The following is a 15,789-nucleotide window of genomic DNA, read 5'->3' as shown; positions in this document are numbered from 1 at the left end:
GCTGTGAGGAGTTTACTCTCCCATGGTTTTGTGGGAGCCTATTGACTGAGGCAACATAGAGACATCATCATAGAGATTTGAGTATTTTGTATTTTGAGTGGCTCTTTCATAAAACTCTTAGAAGGACCAGGAGCAAATGGAAAGAGGCCTCTTCTGCCCTCCTTTCTTTGCCAGCTCCACGAGGCTTCCCCTGACTTTGCTCATGTAATTGATCATTTTTCAAAATCCCAGGGTGTTGCAAGGGCTGGAGTGGTCAGATCTGCCCTGTGGTTGAATACGAGACACAGATGACTCAACAGGCCCTCCGACATCCAAGATCAGGCTTGGGAAGAAGCCGGGATGGGCACCGCAGGATTGTCACTTGGTGTTCACTCTGCAAGCATCAAGTGTCACTTTAATCTGGCAATATATAAACTCATCTGGAAATTTAAGAAGAAGCGAAGCGACCCACGTCCTAATCTTTCAAATGAATACAGGACGAGCACTTTGCTTGCTTACGGCAGGGGCTTGAGTGACCCAGTGAGGACCACCGAGTCTCCCCAGGGCAACGGGGCCTTTCCTCAGTGCCCACAGCCTCCTGTACTTCTTTCACAATAAAAAGACAATCTACATTAGATTGGTTGAGGGTCACCAAGAAAGGTCTAGGATACTTTAACAATCACTTATTTTAAGAATACCTCAGTGAAAATTAACTCAGTGAAAATATTGGAGATTTGTTCAGAAATGGCTACTGGGTATCAACTGGATTCTATTCCAGATCAGTTTTGTGTATCCCCGGAGCCATAATGTCATCTTTCTACCAGTTATGGTAAGACCCAGGTGTACACGCTCTGTGGGAGGGCTGTACAGACAGATTTGGTTCTATCAGGGTGATTATTTATAGCCAAGGATTTTCAGGTAAAATAAATGTCTGATCCTGGAACCCCACACGATAGCCATTATCAGCCCAGTGCCTGACATAATGTGGCAGCTGAGTCTCACAAAAGACTCAGCACCACTAATTGAAAATAAACTCCACTTGTGCACCCAGCAGGACTAGAGATCAGATGTTCATCCGGATGGTGCAGGCCAAACCATTTCGTGTTGAAAGCCAGGTATTTCAGCTGAACATTTCTGAGGTCTCGGTATCATTTTGGGGGCCTTGTAAAAAGTATCTATATTTGTACTGAGCTTCTAAGTCCACCGACACATAACATTGTACTGAAATGGGCCCTGCTGTTGAGGTCATTCACAGACAGGTAGGTTCCATTTAAGACCCATGTTGTATTTTCGCTATAGATTCTATGTTCCTGCGGGGCCTCTGTTCATGCTGGTGCGAAGTCAGTCTATATTTCTTGTGACTTCCCTAAATGCCTAAGTGACTTTTACTCCACGGGCAGAGAAAATGCTTGTCATTTGACAACCAGGTCTATGAGGGGGTATGAGGTGAATATAAAGCTGTGTTGTTTTTTTAATATATTTTATTTTATACGTTCAATGGATGTATAATATTTGTATACAGCCATGAGACAACACTGCTTTGGCACATGAGATAGGTGTCTTATCTATTCTCTGCTCCCGATCACAAAATAAAGTGGTCCCCTTGTCTCCAGGATCAACAGACCCATGGTTACTTGGTGGTACTTGGCCCCATGGTGCCGGGAAGGCCCGGTTCCCAAAGGCAGGCTCTTGGGTGCCGCAGCCAATTGCTGCCTGTGGGGCTGGCAGCCCAGTGCTCCTGGATGCTGCAGCAGCTCCTCCACGGCAGTGCTGTTTATCCACCGGGATGCCTCTGGACCAAGGCCACGTGCCGTTCCTCTTGCTTGTGGAGTGCGTCGGGAGAGCTTCCCTGGATGACTCCACCATCAGCCTCTCCCTCGGTTCAGGAGCGAGCATCGCCCTCAGTGCTACCGATGGCACTGATCCGAACCATTCCTTCCGCTGCTCGTGGACTACTCTGGGCACGCCTGGTTCTTCCTCCCTGTCCATCACTCTTAGTTGTCGGCTGAACCCTGTATTTCCTTGCCATTTGGCCTCGTTCACGGCAACAGACTAAACGCCCTTGTGTTTCATCCTGGTCACCCCCAGTCACAGCAGCGACTTCTCAAGGATCCGCAAGCTCGGGTACCATTCAGTGCACGGCTCTCCCGTCTCTGCACTGTGTGTGGTAGACTGCACGCCTGCCTGATCCACCTGCCTTGCCAGCACGCCAGAAGGCAGGTGGATCGCTCCTCCTTTTGCCGAAGGACAACCTCGCTAACGAAGAAAACGCTGCTCTTCTCCCAAGAGTCCGCCACCTGACCAGCCGTGTCCCACCGACACCAGCGCTTGCTTCCTGAAACTCAGCCTTGCTCCCTCTATTGTCCAGTGCTGCGCTGCGCTGCGCTGTGCATGACTCTTTCTCAACACTTACTGTCGAAAGCCTCGAAGGATGGAACCAGGACGTCTATCCTCTTTCTCTTCCATCTTCCTTGCATAGTAGGTACTCATTAGAGATTTGTGGATTGACTAATCCTAGGAGCTATAACAACATAGGATGTTTTCTGTGAAAAGCTGATTTCTGGAAATATGAAGATAGTCAAGAGATGTTTTAAAAGAAGGTACATTTATACAGCTACAATTTTTCCTCCCTTGATGGCCTAAAGGTTTGCTATGATAAGCCCTCTATTCAATTTTCTTTTCTTTTCTTTTTTTTTTTTTGGGTGCTGGGGATCGAACCCAGGGCCTTGTGCTTGCAAGGCAAGCACTCTACCAACTGAGCTATCTCCCCAGCCCCTCAATTTTCTTAATATGGCTTTTCTTGAGGGCACACCATTCTTATTTGCAGATACTGTCTTATTTAAAAGATAATAAATGGCATTATTAATATAAAAAAGAACAAAAACTCTACTTCTGGACGGATTAGCTAGAATTCTAAAAGACTAAGCGGTTTATTTATACAATGAGAGCAACAGAAGAGCCTTTGCTTTGCGCCCATAATCTCTGCAATTTAGTGTGAGCGTGCATATTTCATCTATTGCACCAAAAGCTTTTCTTTTCCCCTAGGCGCTGAGCCCAGGGAGATCTGCCCATGCAGTGGAAGACTGGCCAGCTCCACCTCCAGTTGTGACTTTGCGTGGCTCTTACACACTGAGGCCTTTGGTGTGGGCAGAAGGGCAGCCTATCTCAGGTGACCCTGTAGAGCAGATTCCACTTTTCTGTGCATCCGAATCCCTGGTCAGGTATGCAGGCTGTTGCCTCTCAACCAGATTCTGACTTACTGGGTCTGGGGTGGACGTGAGGGTCAGTACTTGTAGCCAGTGCTCTGGCCGCAGGCGGCTGCTGGGTCGGGGAAGCGCTTTAGGAACCACTGGCCTAAGGTGTCTTCTGTTAGCTCTGATGCTTCCTTCTGCCCACAGAGAACCACCTGTGGCCCAGTCAAGGAGACGGGTGAGGTGCTGGCTGGGGGCCTCCCCTCTCAAGTGCAGGTGAGAAAGGGGGCCAACAATCCAGACTTCTTCCCAACGAGGGATTTGTTCCCTTTCATGACAACACGTGAGGTCACGCTTTCTTTATTCGCCTTCGTCTCTGTGTCCTCTCTGTATGCTTCACTGCCGTGGGCCTGGCCGCCCAGGACGCCTGATAGGAACTCAGGAAGGAGAACATGCATCGAGGGCACCCACTGGAGGAGGCAGCTGAAGGGGAGGGAGTCACCTCTTCCTCTCCTCTAGTGGGACCAGGTTCCTTGGGAGCAGGAGTCGGATTTCAGTAGCCACATGCTATGGTGTGAATGTGTCCCTGAAATTTCAAGTGTGAGAACTCTAACCCCTAATGCTGCAGTTTTGGCAGGTGGGCCCACTTTGAGGTGACCAGGTCTCAAGGGCTCTGTCATGGGTTCATGTCATGGCAGGTGTGGGTTTGTTATTGTGACAGTGAGTTATTAGAAAAGCAAGCTTGGCCCCTCCTCCATCTTGCTCTTGTACTCTCTAGTCCTTCCACCTGTGACCTTCCCCCAGGGGACCATGTGAGATAAAGGCCCTCTCAAGATGCCAGCAGCACACTCTTGGACTTCCCAGCCTCCAAAACTGTGAACCATATGAATTTCTATTCATTATAAATTACCCAGTCTCAGGTGTTCTGTTATAGTAGCAGAAAAAGGACTAAACTAGTGGCACACATCTAGCCTGTAATCTCAGTGGCTCCTGAGGCTGAAGCAGGAGGATCACAAGTTCAAAGTCAGCCTCAGCAATTTAGCAATGCCCTGAGCAACTTAGTGAGACCCTGTATCAAAATAAAAAAAAAAAACAAAAAACAAACCAAAAACGAGTTGGGGATGTGGCTCAGTGACCGCGCACCCTAGGTTCAATCCCTGGGACCCCAAAGGAAAAGGACTAAACTATGCCATATTTTGCAGATAAGAGACCCCCACAGTCTGGAGTCACTCTTGTTGATGTGACATGGGTTTCAGACTCTGAAAAGAAGAATGTGAAGCTCTGGAGAAGTCTCCAAAGGGACATTTCATTGCCCATCATTGCCCAGATGGGAGGAGGAGCTGTGCCCACACACAGGGTTCATGTACCTCTGTGGGTGGTGACCCCACGCCCTGGGGCTTAGTCATGTGACCACTGTGCTCCAGACCTGCTCCGACTGACCACGTGGACTGGAACACCTTCTACTTAAATGTGATTCACTGATTTATAGAGAAGACAGCCCCTCAGGTAATAAGCAACGGCCCTATGCAGCACGGAGCTTCAGTCTCATTGGTTGACTGACACTGAGGAGGGTCCCAGAGGCGAGAAGTCTCAGAGTCTGTAACACACATGTGCCCCAGCCCCACTTCTTAGCTTTCCTTTATGCCTCCCAGGGTTGGAGAATTTAAAGCCGAGCAGAGGGAGGGAACAGACCGGATTACTCTGTCCTGCTCTGATTACAGAAGATTCTCTCATATTGAACCAAAATATGAAACTGTAGATTCTACCACTAGGTCTAGTTCTATCCCTTAGAGCCCACCAGAAAAATTCTAATTCTTCTCCATCTTCAAATTTCAACATACCTGAAAACAACAATCATGTCCCCTCAAATGTTCTCCGTGGAAAACACCTCTAATTCTTTTACCCGTTTCTTACAGGACATGGTTTGGGCTCACCTACCATCCTGTTGTCCTCCTTCTGCACATCACTGAATTGGGTTATATCCCTTTTAGACTGAAATCATAAACAGAGAAATAAACCCTTACCTCAGAAGTAGTCTTCATTAAACTGAAATTCCACTATAAGACATTATTTCCTTTAGAACAGCAAGATATTTAAAGTGGTTATGTGTCTTCTGCTCTAGTATAACCTTCCCATGGAAGGATTTACATGTATTTTTGATGTCCACTATTTTGGGTTGGGCCTACACAAATGGACCGTGGCTTTGGCACTAAGTTAGGGGAGTGCGAATGAGCCATAAAAGCATTACAGATCACACCCTGGTCTTTCTGGTTCTTTCTCCAGCAGCCTTCTCAATATCCCTGCTGACATTTCCCTTTTCTAGGCTGTAAGTTTAGCCACTAAACCTGTATCTTGCTTCTAGTGAAAAGGTGTGGATCTTAGTTTCCAATGTACCTTCTCTCCTTGAGGCAGGCAGAGGTTCTCAAAGACTACATATAAATTTTCTATTTTTGGGAAAACACAGACTATTGTTAGATCAATCCAACCTACATTTACGGCAACTGTCTAACCTATAGACATTTGCGTGATAGGAAACTAAACACAAATTGCTAGTCAGCAGCAAGTACCATCCATTGGAAGACAGCATCTAATTCTCCTGCATTCTTAGACATCACGTGGGTGTAACTGTCAGGATTAGAAAGTCGCTCCTGAGCTGGGTTGTGAAGTTGGCCCTTCTTTGTGTCTACTGGAACAGTGGTGCGACAAACAGCAGTCGCACAATGTGGATGCTCATCTTCATTTTGTTAGACATTCTCTATACCCACTCCAGACGTAAAAAGATCCCAATGGATTCATTTTTTTAAAAAATCGAAGGATGACTCGAGGGTGCAACAAAGTACTGTTTCTACCAGGAGTCTTTTCATGGTTGGGACAGTATTTGCTCTGCCCTGTCCTATTCCTGAACCCCATTAGCTGTATCTCTTTGATGCCAGACATTTATATTGGGCATATATGCCAAAGATTCCAGTGCACTTACCCCACCAGTTTCCCTTCCAATCCTGGGCACAGAGTTAACCTGCAATCTCCAGATACTCTTGCAATTAGTTGCGGCCATGGAGGGTCGCCTGGAGTGAAATGGGTTACTTCCAGGCTTGGACCGTTTAAATCTCCTGCATAACCACTTACCGTCCCTCTTTTCTTATCTGCCAGCCATATAGCATCAGCACTCAGGAAATCTTGGAAGCCATGTGTTTGTTAAAGATGACGAAGTGTCCATCAGCCTGGGTCCCTGCATAGCATCAGCCCAATTAGATTAATGGGAATGAGCAAGATCTTCTATTTTGCTAAAGAACTGAGACTTAGGAATTTCCCGTTGCATCTGGTAACTAATTACAGCAGTGCCCCCTTATCTGCAGGGTTCCTAGCCCTCAATGGGTGCCTGAAAGTCATGGACAGTAGGAAACCCTACATATGTTATGTGTTTTCTTCTACACTCATACACAACTATGAAAAAAATTTATGAACTTTAATTTATAAATGAGGCATGGTAAGAGATTAACAAAATAGCTAATGATAAAATAGAATGATCATAACAATATATAATGAAGTCACATAAATGTGAACTCTTGTCTTTTCAGAGTCAAGACAAATATTAGTATTTTCACACTGCCATTGACTGGAGGTAGCTAAAACTACAGAAAATGAAACTGCCACTAAGGGGAGTGGGGACACTGTAACGCAGTACACACAGCCTCCTGTAGGACACACGTAATGCCACATCGTTACATTTACTGTTTATAAAGTGCTTGCTTCCTGCTGGACGTTGTGCCAAGTGTCTTACACTATAACATTAAGCCTCATGACATCTCTGGGTAGATGTCTGTATCTTCACTTTACAGGTTAGGAAAACAAGGAAAGAAGTTGATCAAAGTCACACAGTTAGTGTAGTGGATTAAATAACTGTCCCCGGTTGTGCACTTCCTGCTCTGTAAGAAGACGATCTGACTCCACCTGTTACTGTATGACCTGCAGTGCCTCACTGTGGAAGAAACACCCACCTCCATCCCATTGAAAGTTGGCAGAGGTGTCACATGTCACTTGCTTTGGTCAGGGGAATGGATAACCTGTGCCATAGCTGGGCAGGAATTTTAAAGGTCATTGCTTAATTTGACCTTCTCCTTGCCCTCTGACACTGGAATGGAATGTTCCAGATTAGAATGGTCCTTCCACTTGGATCCTTGAATGAAGAGAACACAGGGGCAGAGTATGAACTGACTGGCAAAGACGTGTAGCTTGGGGAGGAATAAACCTTGTCTTATAAGCCACTGAGATGCTGGATTTGCTGTTACTGCATGGAGCTGACACCCCCCCCAAAAAAACAAACAAACAAAAAAAAGATCTATACTGTCAGACCTCAGTGCAACCTCAGTGCAAATGCAGTCAGTGAAACACAGCCTGCTTTCTTGATCATGAAGCAGCACCAACTGCCAAGCAATTGACACACTCACACAAATTCCTGCTGAATGGTATGAAGGAAATTTAAAGCATTTTTAAAAATCATTTTTCATCTGGAAAAAAGTGGATACTGGTAATTTTGAGGAGGAAACTTCCCTAGCACCAGGATTAAACTTGATGTATAAATTTGCTCCTCATGTTGCATATGAGATGATCAGACTGTCACATAGGACAGTTGCTGGTGAGGATGTGGCTCCTTTTACCCACAGACGCACTCGCTGGTTCCTGTGGTTGGGGCTTCATACCAGAAGCCACATCCTGCCCAGGAAGGAGACTGGTGGAGTGCCAAACTCTCCACCAACAGGACCACCAGGGCTTTTCATGTCCCTGATTCTAAGCACAAGCACAGAGAGGAGATGCAGAACATGGGATGGAAGTGTTCATGGGCATAAGCTGACCGGATGCACGGCATGGACGTGAATCAAATCTCCATGGTTAAAATGTAGGGCTAACTTCACATATTGCCATTAGGAGAGTTGATTGATGGACTTATTGAACTCTGGACAAGACAGAGATTTGAACGGTCATTTTAATGTTATGCACTGAGCACAATCATTCTTTGAGGTTTAGTTTAAGTAATTATTCAATTCAATAATAAGTGAATAAATACATCTACCACTGATTAGAAGTGTGTTAGATTAAGGTCTGCCTAAGGGAAGATAGTCATTTCCTTTTAAAGATGCCACTGTCCTTTATCTGAGGCACTAATTTTGTTATTAATTAATGCTATTAAATGATATCAAGTATATATATATATCCTTGCACAATATCCAAGGAAATTAAGAATAACATTAGAATATTAATGGCAATTAAGACCATCTCTTCTTTGTATCAGATCTTGATTATTTCCAGAAATAATTATTTGTAATTATTTAAAATACATTTTAAAATGTATTTTTAACCTAAATGAGTATGTGTTATTTTTCTCTATCCCAAAACACTTTACAACTCAAATGGGGTGCTTGATATGACAAAAGCATTTTGACGAATCAATTCTTTTTTGGTACTTAAGTGACAATTACTAGGAAGAAATAGCAGACGTCATCTCAATAAGTCTAAATTCATTAAATTTCAACATCCCAAGTCCTTCCAGCTTTAAGTTCTGATACAATTTAAAATTTCTCAAAGTGCTTTGAAAAGTATCATCACATTAAAGCTGATAAAAACAAATGCCTGTCTTTCCCTGGGACTGGCTTCCTGCCTCTTCCTCTGCCCCTTTGGTCCATGTTCCTCACTAAGCACATGTGACTTACATATTGCTTGATTAAGGGAGAGTTAGGGAGAACGCGCGACCTTTGCTTGCTGATTGCCTTTCAGTGGGGTTTGTTGCCATGAAGGTTCTCATTAACCTTGAACCCTGGATGGCAGCACCCTCTTTTACCTGTGAAAATCAGTAAATGGGGTTAGGATTCTATGAGGATACATTCACTTATTTTAATCTCCAGTGGATTTTTCTATTGTATAGGTATTTTCATATGTTTCAATCCTATATAATAGAAATAGTTTGTGAGAGGGCAGGAATAAAGGATAGTGAATTAATACATTTTCATATTTCAAAGGAAATGGTCTACCAAAGTTGAATCATGACTTGGGTCATAAAAATGAAAACATTACTTACAGATGGTTCAGAAATACCCAGGCGAGGTATCAAATATTTTTTCAATTGCAAAATGGAGCAAAACACACAGGGGTGAATTTTACTAAGTTGCTCTTCTTAGCAAGTTTTACTTGGAATGGGTAAATCAATTATTTGGGGGTATGCTAACTGACTACAAAAGAACATAATGACCCTCTGTTCAGCAAATAGCCACCTAGGAAGAAAGCAAGTCAGAGTTTGGTAAATTAGCATTGAATCCATGAGCATGGGATCCACAGGAACTAAAGATTATTGATTGAGCCATTTCCAGTCTTAGTTTAGTTACATGAACATGGAACTTACCAGAAGTAAAGATCGACTGAGCCTTTTTATAATTCAGGTTATTTACGCAACCTTCCTTTACAAAAATTCACTAGAAAAATTGGATGTTAGAACTCATAACAATCTACATTCTTGTGTAACTTTATGTTCGTAACTAACCTCTACTTCCCTTCTGCTGGTGATATCAGGTGGACCAAGGGCAACACATAGCTGCTTGGTTAAGCCCTAAGAGTACTCTGTGTATTACCTCCTCTATTTTAGCTAACAACTCCTCCATAAATTAAATCATGGAAAACTTCTCAACACCCACCAGGTACTTAAATTCAAGAAATAGTGTACTATCTCATACTTTTCCCCAGGATTGGAATGGATTGCTCCGTCCTTATCAGCTAGCATCATTTAAAAAGGACCAAAAGGTATAAACATGTCGCTGTAGCAGCATCCCCAGCACTCTTCACGCATTATCTTTGGAAAACAACAACATGCCCACAGTTGGAAAGCCTGGCAAGGAAAACCAGGATATCTCTTGTTTACCTTTATGAATAACAAGCCCAAGCCAACTCAAGACCCCATGCACAAGTGTGCTGTCAAAAGAGAAAAGCAGACAGAGGTATTTCAGAAGCTTTATCAACATATCCTCCAGTTGCCTCCACTTGACAGGGCTCTGCCATTCCAACTGCACCTTGTAACACCTAGAGGCCACCCTTACAGGCTTTCTACTGAAACTGTGACCACAACCTTCCTCTACTATTGTTGCTCATTAGGATCTGAGTCCCCACAGATCGACTACCAAAGACAGAAAGATAAGGGCAAGACCAGCTTCTGATGAGGTGAAGGCAGATCGGCTCCACGGACTTACCCTCCTGTGTTCCCTGGATGCCTCTCCCAATGACGTTGAATGACAACAAATCCTTCCCTTCTGCACAGTTTCTTCCTAGTTTTACTAAGAGAAGTAACTCTGTGCGTTCGATGCCTGCAACCTTGGAAATGTAGCCACCTTACTCACAGGCAGGCTTGAAGATCTGATCACTGCCTCTCACCCAGCCGACACGCCCTCCCTTCCTTTCCAGGAGCTCACCAGCTCTGCCTAGAATCCTGTCAAGTGTGCACTCAGAGTCATGATTTCTCCGCCTTCTTGGCTCTTAGGACCCTGCCACAGGACTTGGTTGACTGGTCTCTCACTAGCCACAGTTCTGCCATACCCCTGTTTACCATCTATGCCTAGCAAGAAGTTAGAGAGGAGAGTGGGAGAGGCAGGGATCAAAGGACGCTACTGTAAGCTGAAGAGACTTGGTTGAAGTTAGACAGCTCTCATCAGGGGCTGACCCAGTGTGTGTGTGTGTGTGTGTGTGTGTGTGTGTGTGTGTGTGTGTGTTTGCTCCCCCACCCCTTTCTCCCCAGGGACAGTATCTTTTCTCCATTTTCAGTTCAGCTCAGATCTTTTGCTGTTTCAGTGTTCTGGATTTTGAATAGTTACTCTGATGCACTGCCATGCATGAAATGGATGATTTGAAAGCTCCCGTGTTCCACATAATTCTGCGAATAAGCTGATACCCAGGTTCTACATGAGCAGCTATCAGCTTCCCAGGACCAAAGGAACTTACTCTCCCAGGCAACAGACGCGGGAGAAGCACCACGGAGGGTTGTGCTCTGGCCTTGGTGCTGAATTAAGCACCTGCTCCCTGGCCACCTCCGCGGCCCTGGGAACTTTGGCCTGGTTGAGGGGAACCTGTCCAGGTCCAAGCGCCCTCTCGCGGGTCCTCAACAGGCAGCTGGGCACAGCCGACGCCTGGGCTCCTCCACAGGGCACACAGCTGATTATTTCTTTGCCCGGAGCTGGGAAAGTTTTGTCCAGCATTTTTTTCTTCTTCTGTCACTAGCGCTGCCTTCTCCCCTCCCACCTGGGTCGCCATGGAGACTAGAGCTCTTTCTCTTTCTCCAGGCAAAATGGGGGAAGCTTAGTTAGCTCATCGCGACTATAGGAAGCCCCCTTTTCTTCCTAAGCCATTCCTGGGCATCCCCCTTCTGTGCCTCTCAGCGAAAGGAAGGTAGGCAGGGAGCAGAGCTAACAGGGATGTGACATTGCATCTTGTACCCTGAGGCTCCCTGGGACCAACAGACTTTAGCTAAAACAGTCGGGAGCCACTTTAAACATATTATGAATCTCCAACTCTCAAATGCTGGAGGATTTTTTCCTCTTCCTTTTTTGGGGGCGGGGAAAGGATTCTTTGGAAAATTCTGGTATTTTATTTCTCCACCAACCTCATCCTATTTCTGTGGCTGCCTCTATTAAGATGTGTTTTCCCCCCAAGAGTCTCTCCATATTGAGTCTGGTCCAAGAGATGTACCTGTGGATCCACCCATGGCTTTTTAAAATTGGGTTTGGGGACTACTAATGTTATTTCACTTAAAAACTAATTCAAGCTTACTGTCGTGCTGCAAATGAAAATACACCCAGGAGGAAGCAAAGTCAACCAGTTCGCCCAACCTTCTAAATGCCATAAACATCCCATTTTATCTGAAGGGTGTTTTTCCCCTTCCCGCTACAGAATGATTCAGTTTACTTCAGGGAGAGCTTCCTATTCACTAATTTTCAGTATCATATCCACGTCTCGCGGTTTACCGATAGGGAATAGTTAGGAGTTATTCCTTATCTCATGGTCTTTTTCTCCCCACCTCTCACTTCTCCTTCTCTTGTTTTCCTGTCCTCCTCTCTCCTCGTTATGCAAAAGCAGAACAGGGATCCAGCTTTGGATAAAGACAATGGGCTTTTCCCGACTGTACATGACTACCCGCAAGCCGCCCCTGCCAGTTCATGAGTGCATCTCGTCTCTGCCAGCGGATGTTGAAATCATGTCTGCAACAACTGACTGGGTTCCTCCGATCCCAGGGCATGCAGACCCCTCCTCCCCCGCCCCCCGTGCGAGTTTTCAGCTGCTAATGAAAACCGTATGAAACAGATTTCCCTCCGTTATGTAACCGGCTTCTCCCTTGCCTTCGGCGGACTTGGGCATCACGTTCCTCAACGGAGTAGAGGTGCATGCAGCGACGGCGGGGCTGGGGAGGGGGAGTGGGGACCGGAGGGCACCGAACAGAACGTCTCGCCCGGATCGATGCCAGCTTCTCGCCTTGCAGCCACTCGGCGCACCGCTTACCTTGTTGCGGACAGGGTGGCTTCACTCAATCATGATCTCCTCTCTTGAGCGGAGCAAGCTTTAATAATTCACTACACGATGGATGGCGAGGGCAGGAAATGCAAAAAAGGGAAGGCAACGAAAAACTGGAAGCGGATGGTCAAATTTCACATCAGCCCCGGGAGGCTGTTAGGAGACTCCATTCTCGCGGTCCATCCAGCTCGGGCTCCAGCTCGGTTCCCGCGGATCCCCACCCTCCGCCCGCCAACCTCTCCAGCCAGGTGCGGCCGTCTTCAGACTGGCTCCTTCTGGCCGAGAGTGGAGCGGAGGGCTGGGCGCTGGGACCGAAGGAGGGGCGGAGGGCTGCGCGCCGGGGCAGGCACGGGGGAGAGAGACCCGGCGGAGGAAGGGGGAAAAGGCAAGAGTGGCAGAAAAAAAAAAATCCTTGGCTGGGAGAAAAGTGGTGGACCGCGCAGGGAGACGTCATGAAAGCCGCAGATTCAATGAATGCTACTCAATTCCAGCCGGCTGGCGGAGCCGCGCCGCCAGCTCCCGAACCGACGCGACTCTGGCATAGCAGCGTGCGCAGCGCCGCGCGCTGGAGAAGGGCGGCCGCACAGCGAGCTCGGCGAGAAGGGGGCGGGGCGGCGGCTCGGAGCGAGACCCCGACGCCCACCCGCCGCCCGTCCGCACTGTCATTTTAGCAGCCGGTGGAGCCGGGCGGGGGAGCCGGCGCGGAAACCGACCAGCCAGCCACCCCCGCTCCAACACGAAACTAGAAACGTGGGTCTTGGGGAACCTTCTGGGTTTAGTTTCCCAGACCCTACCTGTCACCCGTGTCACTAAGTTATTCCTGGAGAAACACCTAGGAAGTAGAGAGTCGAAGCTCGGCGATCAGTTTTTGTCTGCTGGTTGTAAAGACTAGGTTTTTAGCTGGGGTTGGTGGAGGAGATCAGGAGAAGGAGGGTCTGTAGTGGCTCTCAGACTGGAGCTGAAATCCGGGAGCAGTAGCCCCGGGTGCCAGAGCCGGAGCATGCACGTTGTCCACACGGCCGGGAGGGGGAGCCGCGGCGAGCAAGCAGGGTCAGAGGGGAGGGGTCGCGCCCCAGGGCTTTCCTTGCACCTGGCAGTGACCCAGTCTGTGGGTCTGTCCATTGGGTCTGTCCTGTGTACCCCTACTGGGGCGTGGTCCCAGCTGCTGCATCACATCACACCCACTTTGATGTCTGTTTGAAGGAGACAAAAGATGTGGTCTTTTCAAGCATAATCTGGATTACTTGCAAAATTGAATTGGTGGGCACAAACCCTTCTTGCTCCTGGCTTTGAGTGTGACTTGCATTCCTTTGTTACTTAAGGGGCATCTCAAAAGTGCTCCCTTCTGCATCACCTCTTTTTCTTATGATTGTTGCAAACAATAGGCCAGCTTTCCCCAGGGTTTCCTACAACTTACTTCTATCTATGTACAAACCTCTCTTTTATGCCATCCTTTCCTTAGGGAGAAATAGATTGACAAGTAAACTCTAAGAGCAACTAAAACCATTGGCTAATGCTTTCAACAATCGACAAAGTGGCTTTCCTTCCACAAAACACAGACTCTTCATCAACGAAGGCGACTCTATTCTAGAGAAAGAGCTCAGTAAGACCCCATATTGCCAAGATAATTTTTTTCTACGTTCACATATTCTAATGACACAAAAATTCAGCCCCTCAAGAATGTTGACTGCTCTCTAAAGACGACTTTACCTTAATCTGCATCATGGAGGCACACATCTTATGAGCTTGTATTTGTTGTTGATTTTCCCCCCAAGAGGTTGTAATCTAGCCTGCGCCTACTTCTGAGTGCATATCCCCCTCACAGAAGATGTTAGTATGTGTAACATGTGATTTTTATGCTCCATAGAGTCTGCTGGAGCTAGTAATTGTGTCAGAGATAAAGATAAACAAGGAACAACTGGACCAAACAATCCCTGAGGGGCTCCAGTAAGGACACAAGATGCAGGATTTTGGTGGAAACAGCCCTGGAGCAGTAAAAGAACAGCATATCTTGACAATAGTTGTCTAAAGAACATTCTATTTAATCTGCAAAGCTGCTACAGATCTGCCTGCTAATTTTGTTTTTGTATATGTGCATATGTGTGTGTGTGTATTTCCACCAGTAGAAGGATTTCACAAAGTCTCTCTCTTACAAGGCATTAGGCTAAATAAGAAAGTCAAGAGCTGGTAATAACCCAGTTTTCTCCTTCGACAATTGGAAAACTCCCTACCTGAAAGCAGCTGCCAGCATGCTGTGGGCTTCTGCTCTTTAAGAACGGCTAGGAGCCTGACATGGGTTGCCTTAGCACGCACGGGGTTTGATAAATGCCAGAGACAAGAACAATTGGCTTAACTAAATTCATTTCTTCCCTGGAGCTCACACAGTGACCTGCACTGGTGTAACTAAGAGGAATCTGTGGCAACATCTGAAAATCAGGAAGCTGTTTCTCAGAGACGCAAATTGCTGTCCCTCAGAGTTCTCTTGAGCTTGTCTCTCAAAGGCCTGCGTGCTGTATTCAGCAGGTCTGGGGTCTCACTCACATGTTTATTTTATGATTTCAGGTGAAGGCAAGGTGGGGGTCAATAGGGAGCTATTCTGGGTGGACCAGTGCTCCAAATCTGAATATAGATGGTGGCTTCTAGGATTCATTGATTATTTTATATAAATGAGCTGGTACCTCCTGCACATATCAACTGTAATGGAGGCTTATTAGCTAGTAAAATTGACAAACTGAATTACCTTGACAGGGTGTCATTTGTTATGGGCAATCTCGTTTTTCTCCATTATCGATTGTGGCAATTTACAGCACAGCCTGCTCTCTCTCCCTGGGCCAGCATACACATAGCCTTACCCTGAACAAGCTGCCACCACAGTAGCGTGTGTGTGCATGTGTGTGTGTTTGGGGTGGGGTCTGGCCTCAGGTCCACAGTTTGTTGTAGGTTTGAGACCTTAGTGTTCTGTGGAAATCTCGTTCCTCTTTGCCCTTTCCCTATCCACCTTTACACCAGTGCACACACACAAAATCTTTAAAGTGCAGAGATGGGCTTATTTGTTTTAAAAATTCAATTTTGTTCATAA

At 46.4% G+C, this 15,789-nt stretch overlaps 1 protein-coding gene across 2 annotated transcripts in view; it reads right to left on the bottom strand.

The window, feature by feature from the left end:
• KCNJ6 (potassium inwardly rectifying channel subfamily J member 6) overlaps positions 1-13,256 on the bottom strand; it is a 270,696-nt gene extending 257,440 nt beyond the window's left edge. Inside the window, exon 1 of one of the 2 annotated variants that reach the window (XM_079156414.1) lies at positions 12,699-13,256. The gene's annotated coding sequence lies outside the window, so the exon portion shown is untranslated. Of the gene's footprint in view, positions 1-10,402; positions 10,560-12,698 lie in introns of those variants that run through there. The other variant, XM_079156415.1, reaches the window with a different exon arrangement.
• Between the last annotated feature and the right edge of the window lie 2,533 nt (positions 13,257-15,789).

Source organism: Sciurus vulgaris (assembly GCF_902686455.1).
Source record: "Sciurus vulgaris genome assembly, chromosome: 10".
Taxonomy (NCBI): Eukaryota; Metazoa; Chordata; class Mammalia; order Rodentia; family Sciuridae; genus Sciurus; species Sciurus vulgaris.
The sequence above is the reverse complement of the archived record's forward strand: the minus strand, read 5'-3'. Positions and strand labels throughout refer to the sequence as shown.